Below are 11,810 nucleotides of genomic sequence, written 5' to 3' on the forward strand. Positions count from 1 at the left end.
TTAAAGACGTCCCTTGGATACCGTATCGTCGCAGTTTAGTTAATAGAGTGTTTAGAACAGTAGAGAACTGGTCCCGGTACGGCCCGGGGTACCCGGTCGGTGCACCTCTGCATGCGCCCAGCCGGTCTATCCTCAACGTCCATCTTAAGCGCACAACATCGAACGGACACAGAAGACAAGGACAAGCGCTACTTCCAACTGAATTTGATTGAATCGGGGGGAAATATATACCAGGAAAAAGACAAGAAGTACAGGAAAGGTTACGAATATGCCGAGATTAGAATAACGGAGTCACTTGGCGCTGTCCCACACGCGTCAGTCATTACCATGACCAGTTCTTTTTTAAGACCGCTGCCTCCTTATCTTACAAGGCGACCGATGTTGTACTGATACATTGGAACTCGCCTAGTTGGCTTTCAGCTGCGTCCACTGTCTCACGCGTGCGCTGATCAGAGTCATGAAACAATATCACAGAGTTTTGAAAGTACTGCTCACACTGGGGGCATTCACCGCAGTGAGTTGACAGGTTCCCGTCCTTTCTTTTCTGTACGTTATTCGGATGTTCGCATAACCTGGAGTTGACACACCGTGCCGTCTGTCCTACATACCAACCAACTAGCGCGAACGCAAGCCAGGTCTCTACTCTGCGCGGGCGCAAGGGCGCTATGGTATACCGTACCGAATACCGAATAGCGGAACCGGTTCTTTGCTCGGCTATAACTCTCTATTAGATTCACACGAATACATCTGTCGAGCACTGTGGGAAAATGCCCAAAAATATCGAGTTAAATGCCTTGACTCAAAACCGCCCAATAACATTTCTTTTTTAGAAGTAGTGCATTTGTGGTAGATTTTACTTGTCTAAATCCGTACTATGCGTCGGAAAAAATCAGAAACATATCCCGAAAGGTTGGAATTCTCGAGGAAATCTAGTTTTCATTACTTTTAGAGAAAGTTGGTACTAGCAATATGAGTCTATACTTAAAAAAGTCGTTTTTGTGTCCACTTTTAAAAACTGCACTGACTTTGGCTATGTGTGAAGGTTATTTAGGAAAAACTCCAGAGGTAAAACAGAGGTTATAAATATACATCATAACGAGCATTATCCCGCACGAAGTTGAACGCCATCAAAATCTTTGCTGTTCGTGTTTCAGAGAATTTCGTAGGCTACAAAAAATTGGCATATCGGAGGGCGGAAGCTGTCTCAACGGAGTCCAATGTTAGTCAAAAACGTCGCTACAAGTTTGTCTGTCCTTCGCTTTAGTGCGTCGAATTAATCACCGAATCTACCCAAATCGCTAACGAAGAACGAACACATGCGAACACATGCGACACAAACGACATAAGTGTATACCGGTACGTGTTTTATAAGCAAAAAAATACTATTGAATTTCTTCATGATGGATGCGTGTACTGTATTATCTATAAGCATTCCTTCACCGCGATCTTCAGAAAACCGTTTTGACAGAATGTAAACATGATTTCACGCACGCGGCGTGTGTCAGAGACCTTATCAGAGCTTTTAGGTCGATTAACCAGTGCATGGAAAAATGCGTTTGCTTTTGGACAAAACGCCACCAGTTTTACTAAGAAAGCAATCACTTTAAAAGCTGCTTCAGTGGTGGAATAAATGTAGAAACTTTGCGTGCTTTGTTGAGGAAGAAAGGAGTTTGGTGTTTTGCTATGACTCGGTTATGCCAAATTACAGAAGTGTTCGTTAGGCATGGTGGCAAGTGTCAGGGTTGGTAGCTCATCCCCATTGCGAATTTATCTGGATTCGGTGTGGCGTTGAACAAACCAGCAAAATGTTCATCTGTGTCCTGGTTTGGTCAGGAGTGAACACTTTGGCAGTACAAAACAGATAATTTAGGTAGTAATTGTTAGAGCAGCGGCTTCCTTTGTTTATTGAGTACTACAATAACCGAACTGTTAAAGAGCTATATATCTACTTCTCATGAATTTTGCAAAAATAGCTGTTTTTTCTCGTGTCATTTTCGCGCATTCTTCGATGCCCCATGGCTTCTGTATTTTGCCATCTCGTTGAAACATCTGTAAGGCCAGTTTGATAGCACTCAGTGATTCTCAACGCCAAACGTACGAGTTGCCGGAGGCTGAACAATTCGCTGGCTGTCCAGCATTTTCCCTTCCACAAAAAGAAGTCGTCCATATATGACGCAATTAAATGTATATGTGGAAAAAAAATGTTACGCGGGTTTTACCGGCGTCTTTTTCTGTAAAGCAGAGCTCCAGCACATTGTTCAGGTGAAGTGTTACGGCTGTAGATAGGTGGTTGATTGTGGCAGGGGTGGTAACCGTTCAAAAATCTGCAGTTTTCACTAAAGCATTCGGTGTTCACGCCCCAAAGCTACACCTCAGATATGAGGCGCGCCGTAATGGAGGACTCTGGAATAATTCTGACTACATTTGGATCTTAAGCGTTCGCAGAAATCTCTACAAACGTGCGTTTTTGCTTTTGGCCTCCAGGTGAGAAGCAGCCACCATGGCAGTGGTCGAATCCGCGTCATAAGGCTGAGCCACTGAGCCAATTAGTCACCGCGGCTTGTTGTACACTTGGGAATAGGGAAAAGTGGAGAGAAGAAGTTATAAACAGAGTTTGTTCAAAAAGTTGGTAAATGAACGCTGCTTCGGAAGCTTTGTGCGAACATTCAAGTATAATAACTTCTGTTTAGCTTGTTCAACGTACATTTAGAGCATTCATCTAAAGTAGACGCAGCGACGGTAGTTGAAAGGCTAGTTTCAGTGTCAAAGGTACATGCGTGTATTACCAAAGCGTGGAAATTCCTGTTTCCATTTCAAATTAAGTCGCGAAACAGATTTCGAGCACCACACGAAAGCGGCGTTACGGTGCTCGCGTAATGTAGCTTTTAAGAGCCAACGCGCGAGATCGTGTTTTGAGACAAACCAAGCTGAATGTATTGTGTTCAACGTAGATTCACTCCCCTTTATCAGCAATTTCGGCACCTGTTGTGCGGGTGTTAAATTTTGCAAGCAGCGTTACCCAGCTCACGCACAACTCCAACAAAACCTCACATATGGTCAGTAGCACCGTTAAGACTGGAGAAGTATTGGTGAACATCTTATTTCCCTCAGCTTTTCGATCTCTAATTTATTACTTTTGGGGCAAAAAACAAAATTACTAACAAGTGGCTATGGAGAAGAAAAGTATTTAGCTTATTTTCAACTCCCCCTATTGTCTGACTCCTTATTTGTCGTTTCAAGGGCCCACAGGTGACAAATTTGTGCAACACACCAGAAAACGAAGAGCTCACCTGGACACTGTTTGACATCTAATGGATGCATCTCCTGAGCTACAGTGGCTGCGGCGAACACAAAGATGACCAGTGGAGTCCACATCGCTGCAAAACACCTCGTTGAACAACCGTGCGCGAAAAGATTTTCCCGAATTGCACCTTCCCGCACCTTATAGCTGCCATGAAGGGGCTTCGCTGTAGCCCTCGTCATTATGAAAAATCATGATCAGCCCCAGGAAATAAGGTCTAGAAAAGGAGCAGGTTTTACCGGAAGCCCACTCAGAGCCTTTACGAGGAACACAGAATTCATTGCGGAAAGTTGACGCCACCTGGCCCGAATTCAGCGAATCGCTTTTTCTGCCAATGTCGTTCTCGCTTGTTAAGCATCGAACATTTCAGTGGGGGACATATATAAAATTGTTCTCTCGTAAAATTCCCTGGATGTCGTGCATGTTCTACGTTTGTCTATCTTTGTATTGAAGGCATTGTGTGTGCTGATCGACAGACCCAGCCAAAAACGAAACATTGCGAGTGATTCCGATCAGCTCTACTCTGATTAGATTGTTCCGGAAGGGCGGATGATTTAGACTTCATGACACACTCCACTGGGATGTCATTCAGTGAACTTCATGCTCATACTTGCAGCGTGGGGCTGTTGACAGCTGAAATACGGCCACCGTCACCGGATCCTCCTGGGAAATCTTACATTAACCATGTTTCTCGAGAAAACGTCGATGAGCATGTCACAAAAGCTTTTACAGGGGCAAGAATGCGGGCTAAGTAGTTCGTGCTAAGCTGTTTTCTTTGTGGCAGTTGCGTGTCAAACTGCACCTCACCGTGATGAAGAGAAGAGAATTAAGTACAAGAAATATGTGTAAGTGGTGTAAGAAATAACTTATTTATCTATGTTGTGGTGGGAAAGAGAGCCCCAGTAGAAAGGATTCAAGCTAAGGCCGAATCCCAAACAGAACTCGGAGAATCTCCACGCAGCAAGCGCATGGTATGCCCATCACGATCGGGATTAGTTTTGCTGTCCCTCATCTTCCGCTGCTCGAGCAAGAACCGCCTGGACTGCTTGGTTGTCTCTGTCCCTTTGCCTTCTGTAGAAACCGCATTACAATTTGGTGGAAGCTATGAGGTACGAGCTGCACTGCGAACGCCCTGGAGCTCTCTTCGTTATTACTGTTTATTTAGTTTTACAGGCTCTATCACGGAGCTTCAATAGACAGGCGATACATGAAGAATAAAATAACCGTAATGGGTGGAACTATTGCAACATTACAAAAACAGTACGCTGGAACTATTGACAAAGATTGCATAAATACGGAAGCCGGGTTAAAATCAATAACAATATTTTTAAAAGCATCAAAGAGAAACCCGCATGAATCAGAAACACAATTGAAGAGGTTTACGCAGTGCTGTTAAGACGACCCAGTGTAGATCGGGTTTCGGTGACCAATCAGCCTTGGGATGAAAGAAGTTAGGTTCCCTTTGATATACCCCCAGAGTATTTCAAGGACAGTTATTTTGCACGCGATGTTGTGTTTCTGATGTTCTTAAGGATTGGTTGATGACTACATCTTGACCGCAGAAGTGCCTAGTTTTAGAACTCAATGAGCTTGACCGCTGAGTTTATTTACCCCTGTGTTGGATGTTGTTTCCACCTAATATTAAAAAAGATCACGATCTTTAGAATTGCCCAATGATGAAAATTAATTTCCATGTGCCGGTTTTTCTTATAAAAAAACGCACGAATCTCCACGAAGTGAATTATGACGAATGGGCGAAGCACTGGGGATCGTTCTTACCATAAATCACCGGTGACATTGCCCATTCGCGCATGTAAATGAGTGACAACGCGTGTGTGCAGTATATAGAATGTTTTATTTGTCATAACTAGCCTAGTTAACGTGTTACGTTCTGCATTCGGTTCTCCTTTCATTGGATTAAATCGGATTTGAATTGTATTGGATTGGATTGGATTAAATTGAATTGTATTGCATGGGATTGGAAATAGCTTTAGCAGCAGTAAGCTCTCTCTCTCTCTGTCTTTCTCTAACCTTTTGTGAACCGTTTATTTTGTTCTTGTCAACCTTTTGTGAACCATTTATTCATAGAAGTTTCGATTTACATGGTACTGCGCGTCTCTCTCTTTCTCTTTCTTCCTCTCTCTCTCAAACCTTTTGTGAACCTGTTATTTTGTTCTTGTTAACCTTTTGTGAACCTCTTGTTCACAGATGTTTCGATTTACACGGTGCTGTGATGTGAGCCCGGATGCCGGACGCCGGACGGACAAGCCTCGGCCTTAAGGTGCTTCGCCCTAATATAATGTTCGGAGCAGAATGCGCTCTATCTACACTATGGCTGCACTCCTGTCATAGGGTCGCAGGTCTAAGGAATAAAACTGTCCAGAGAAGGTGTTTGGTTCGTCCCATGAATTCAAGCAGATGCCGAGCGCCAGCTTTTCCGGTGAACGATAAACGTGCTCCATATAAATCATGTGTTTTGCAGAAATACATAGATGTGAAAGTTATCACATAAGCCGCCGATTCGTTGCCCGAAGCGACTGTCTTCTCATTTTCGTCTTCAGCCTGAATAAGACAGAGAGATATTGCATAATACACCAAGTTAGATGTACCAGTAGCCTGCTGCGAAATGCAAGTTTTCTCTTGTGTGCGACATTATTGAGATGGCGTTAGTGCAACAATGTGGTCACTTTTATTGCCAGGTATACCCGTCGTCGAAACACAGAACCGCTTAAAATGATTAAGCGTTCAACGAAGCTGAAGAAAGTAAACGTTATCGGCTGGCATAAGTAAAATATTTGCCGCGTATCTGCTTACTTCGCTCCAAATATCGAAAGACGACAGTCCTCTGCCACATCTGCAATGTAAATGTCTTTATTCTCTTGTTCTCTATTCTCTATTCTCCCCTAATATCTCTATTCTCCTACCTTCCCACCAACTATTTATCTATTCTCATATTCTCTATTCTCCTAATCTCTATTCTCCTATTCTCTATTATCTCCTAATATATCTATTCTCCTACCTTCCCGGCAACATCTCGTCTCTCCTTATCGCCCGTCTCTCCGTATCGCTTCTCCCACAATAAATAAGGTGTACGTCCGCTTAAGGGGGACTCACAGGATCACATCCCTATGGAACTTACCACATCATGACCGACGGGTTTAAGAAGCATCGCGTACCCATACGAAAAGGCTAAAGGTTTACAAATACATAGACATTTTTCCCAATTGCATAGTTTGGTTCTTTCAGAAATACATCACTTCGCTGTTGAAATAAAAAAAATAAACAAGAAGCGCATTTTGCTTTATTCAGTTTTCTCAAGATGGCGCTAGCTGTCTAGCAAATAATAGTTCTCTGTATTTATTTCAGCACAGCAGTAACATATTTCTAAAAAAATGTGGTTGATCCCTTTTTCATAGGAATCGTCAAAACACGAAAGTGAAAGGGGCCTTCACAGGAGCAGTTGAATGTGAAAGGAATTTCCTTCTAGTGCGAAGGGTTCGCGAGTTTGACCCCACCAGACGAAGTGACATCGACACCCAAGAAACAAAAGAAAACAGGGAGGGTGCCTCAATTCACGCGCGTCCCCCGTACACGAAGGCGCCGGCATCGAGACCCCAACTGTGGGCGCTCAGCGTCATGATGCGCTACTTCGCTTCGCCTCTTCTAGGCGGCAAGCACCATCTGAATGAGTTAGAGTTCCTGTATATAGCTCCCCTCGCTAAGCGATATACAGGAACTCTAGAATGAGTCTTAGGGAAGGACATCAGGCGCGTTCGTAGCGTATGCTCACGTCCAGGTTCGTAGCCCAGTGGGAAGAGCGTCACGTACCCCCAGTTGCGGCCAGAAAGTCGTGGGATCGAAACCGGGCGCCGCCGCGTCAACGCACTTTTTCTGGCGACGTCATTCCGTGACGGATATCGCGTCACCGAAATCTTTCTGTAGCCGGGCATATAAAACACTTTCGGGTTGTTAAGAAACGGCGCCATTGTGAACGTTTGTATGCCTTTTTAAAACTGTTAGTATTTGTGCATGATGGTGTTCAAGCCCATGGGTCATGAAGTAGTCAGTCTCATAGGAATGTTAACAGGTGAGTCCCGCTTAAGTAAATCGAATTGTCAATGTCCCACTGCACGCACGCCATCTAGTGGAAAATTTCATTATCGTTAGACTTCTTGGGATACCGTCCCGAGGTATATGCTCGGACCAGAGCGCGTTTTGTATTTTTGGGCGAAAACATTAGTTTTAATGCGCATGTTTTTAATTTTTGGTCGCAAAAACCAACCAAACATGTATTTTCAATTTAACAAACATTGCACATACCACGAATTTACTGATGTTTTGCTTTAGATATGCCAATGTTCTTTATTTTCTGAAGAATTTTGACAAGTAATATTTGTATTTCCAGTTTTAGTGGTTGGCAAAGGCTTTCCCGATAAAAAACTTCTGTTTGAAGAATTCTTTCACCGTTTGCCGGGTGGCTGAATCAAGCAACAGACAGAAGGACATACATACATACATACATACATACATACATACATACATACATACATACATACATACATACATACATACATACGTACATACACACATACATACATACGCACTAACGTACATATATACATACACACAAACATTCACACACACATACATACATACATACATAAATACATACATACATACCAAACTTTTCAGATTTAAGTAGGCAAAGAAAGACAATCGTCCTTAAAAGGTAAACACTGACATAACTCTCAAAATAAATTAAGGAGTGCTATCAACATTTGCAAACGCAATCCCTTGTCCCAACCACGTACTGTCTTTAAACCCTACAAATTTTACCAAAATGTATGAGCTTTTACGGCGAGGAATAGAAATTAAACTGGTTGAATGCTCATAACAGCTGCTCAAAACACGATAATGCAGATAGAAAACTAAACTTCCACCTACGAGCACACCTATAAACATCGGTATACATTTTATCAATGTAAGTTAGCTAATTACGAATGCAAGAACTAGGCAAAATACCGTAGCGTTCGCAACCTTCCAGCGTAAACCACCATGCACCCCAATAATATTTCGTGATGTGAAAATTTGATGTTTAAATTTCGTTCAATTCATTTTTGTTTCAATATGTTCATACCAAGTAATGAGCTGTGGAAGCGACGAATACAGATAAGCGGTGTGAATGAATCCTAATAGCCGCATTGTGCCAATTATTGCAGACGGCGAATGTAGGTCTCGAGGAACACGCCCACTAAAATTCAGTTTATCAGTGTAGAACCAATAATTAAGAAGGCAAAAATAAGGAAAGAAATGCCGTAGCGGCCTACACCTTCCAAATTTCATATACACGCCACTAATTCAAGGTGTGATAGTTAACATTTAGGTTTTGTTGTAGTTAATTTATCTCCTTGTACGTGTCACTAAAAGTCAGATCCTTAGTTCTTTGGACACGAGGTACTACGCGCGTAAAAGGAGATTAGCACTAATTGTATACAAAGTAGCACCTTTACAGTTTCTTAATAACTGCATATATACTGTTAAGAAATATTTTGAGGATGTCTGGTATTGCCGGAGTAGGGGTGGTAATGGCACTTCGCGAGCTGTTAAAAAAGGTATTCTGATTTTCTCCTTTTTCAGGATCAGATAGGTTTTTCAGAGAACGCTCTTGTAGACGCCTCTACCTAGGTGTATGTTTTTGACAGTTCTATGGAAACTTCGGAAGGTTTTCTATTGAGAGGGTTGGGCTGAATTTTTTACTAGATGAATAAAATGAGGCCTTGACCATAATGGTGCGCACAAGACACGGGCACAAGGCAGGATGGAATACTCTCCCTCGCAGCTACCCCAGACAGTTCCTTTTAGAAACGTGATTACGTGCGAATTTACAGCAGTATATTATCGTTTGCATAGACTGATAATGAACGGAGAAGAACAATCATGAATTGAAGCAGAAAAATACGTCTAATATATTTACATTCTATGCACTCAGCTTAGTTTTAAAAAGTTTTGTGCACACACAGTAAGATTGGGAAACGCATCTAATTGGTTAAAATTCTTTGAACCACACACTCGGGCTTCCGTACCTATTCGTGATGCAGGTTTGTGGCTCTCGTTTTTGATGTTAGGATTTCAGATCTCCTGCTTGGAGTTTGTTCAGGTGGAAAAACAGAGTTTATTTATTTGACTGTTTGTGTTACTAACCTTGACAAGCAGGAACAACCGCGATACTTTAGGCAATTTAGAAATATGCAGGAAGTTGTGAAAAATTGCAAGAGGCGTTTTGTACCTTTGATTAGCAAATCTTGATAATTCGGCAGATGGAACGCCCGCCAAGAAGTTCAGCCTATTTCAAGACGATTTTCTAGTCTAGAACGGGCGATAATCCAATAAGCCTACACGTTCATTTCGCTTAATTCGCTTAGCAACGTATCAGTATCCTAAATTTTGAGGGGGGAAAGGGTAGTCGCATTGGTATTATTTAGACACTGTTACTGATGCCATTGCTTTACGGTTGCAGCAAGTTTTTTTTTTGGAATTGGTAAAACACGTCTAACCCAAATATGTCACCGTGCATAGTTTTAAGCATCTAGAAATCCGGAAATACGGTTTTAGGCATTTACATGTTCCCAATTTGCACACCCAGAACTAACTGGATAGCTTGACGGCTGTAATAAGTATTTAGGAATTTGTAAATACACGTTTAAGCTAGACACTTAAAAAAACGATAAAAAATAAGTTTTCTTGGTGTTCATTTCTTTAACCGGAAGACTTGAAACTGTTTTACAAAAATTTGAAATTTAAATGCTAGGAGGGATTGAAGGATCTGCTAAACCCGGCTTGAGCTAGTGCTGTGCATAAAGCGGCATAGCGTGTTTGCAGATCAGTCTGCAGCAGCACTTACACACGAAGGCTGTTTCAACTTAATCTAACCTAAGCTATCCTTACCTAAACGCAACCCAACCTATTCAAAACGCAAACTGAAACAAGCCCAAGCAAAACCTAACCTAATCAACATAACCTAACCTGAGCGATTTCCAAATTTAATTTCAGTCAAAACAGCTTGATGCTGTTGTACGGCTTGCAAAAAGACCCTCCCGCCTGGAACCGCATTACACTGCCCCAAAGTTTAATATTACCCACCCACAGAGTAGCACCTACCACAGAGATGTATTCGTCAGCTCTTTCCAGGTCTTTGCATGGCGAAAGGAGCACAAAAGATTCATTTGAACATGCTCAAAGGCGTAAATGAACCGAATAAGTCACGCCTCCCCACCGCGACGTATTTGCATGTGACCATTTACAAACTGATTTATGTTTGTGGGGTGGCTCCCTGGGGGCCGAATTCCTGCTGTTCTGCGTGATCTAACAAGATGAACGCCTGTTCAAAATTGAGTGAACAGACTCGTTAGAAGGGGACTCTGTGAAATTGTTTGGTTCTATTGAACGATTTTTTGTACTAGCTTTTCAGAGTGATAACTTTTCAAAGTGAATACTTTCCGGCATAGGCGTGCATGTATGATGTAGTACCAGAAGCGCTTAACGGAGTCTGGCTGTTAATTAGAGGGAGAGGTTTTGAAAGTGTGTACTGCGATAACGCATGCATATTTCAAGGCGCAATATGCAAGAGCACAGAACACGTATAGAACAGACGCTAGGGACAGCAACTTGCTGCGGTTGCGCCCCGGCAATGTGGCATTAAGTAGCCGAAGAACTGACTAAAAGTGCTTAATAAAACTTGCTGCTGGGCTAGTTGGTTCATGATCATACCAACTGGGATTAGCGCTCTAAAGAACAGGACACACGTAAGATAAAACGAACAGGGCTGGCGCTTCAACTGATTTATTCACTAGCTACATCTTCGCATTTTGAGAATAACAGACTCGATCATGCGCAGCGTGAACCATTTACACGACAACTCCCAACCAATCATCGCAACAAATACATAGACAACCGCAGCCGTTAACACTACGTCATACTAGATAGAAATTCCAACTCAGAAGAGTAAAGAGCAACGGAAGTATCACTGACACAATCAGTAAAATATTTCTTGATATAAAAAGCCTCCAGTATTTCACGCTCGCGAACTTTCCCCTCCAGACAATTGAACACTATCACGCTCTATGTTAAAACAGGGGAAATGAATGAGCACCAATGTAGCAATGCACCAGTCCTCTCCGTTTTTTCTAACGTGTGTCCTGTTCTTTAAAGCGCTACTCTCATTTGTTATGACAAAAAGTGACACCAAGAAAGCAAATATCTGTTTACTAACAAAGCACCACATAAAAATTGATGTACCATTAATTGCCTTGCTAACGAAAGATGTTGTTGAGGGCAAAAAAGTGTTCAATAGGTGACATGTGTAATCGGGTTGAGAGTTTTAGTAGTCAGTAAGTTATTAGCCTGTGGGGATCAATTCTAGGTGCGCCCTTTGCCATTAATTATGGCGACGAAAAACTGAATTATATTAGTATTCATGAAGCACTGATGATATTACATATATTTCTAGATA

At 42.2% G+C, this 11,810-nt stretch overlaps 1 protein-coding gene across 1 annotated transcript in view; it reads right to left on the reverse strand.

Annotated features, from left to right (window-relative positions):
• LOC144141637 (uncharacterized) overlaps positions 1 to 11,810 on the reverse strand; it is a 117,203-nt gene that overhangs the window by 17,969 nt on the left and 87,424 nt on the right. The gene's annotated exons all lie outside the window — the stretch shown is intronic.

This window comes from Haemaphysalis longicornis, unplaced genomic scaffold (assembly GCF_048455015.1).
Source record: "Haemaphysalis longicornis isolate Haplotype H1 unplaced genomic scaffold, Haemaphysalis longicornis Haplotype H1 scaffold_6, whole genome shotgun sequence".
Taxonomy (NCBI): Eukaryota; Metazoa; Arthropoda; class Arachnida; order Ixodida; family Ixodidae; genus Haemaphysalis; species Haemaphysalis longicornis.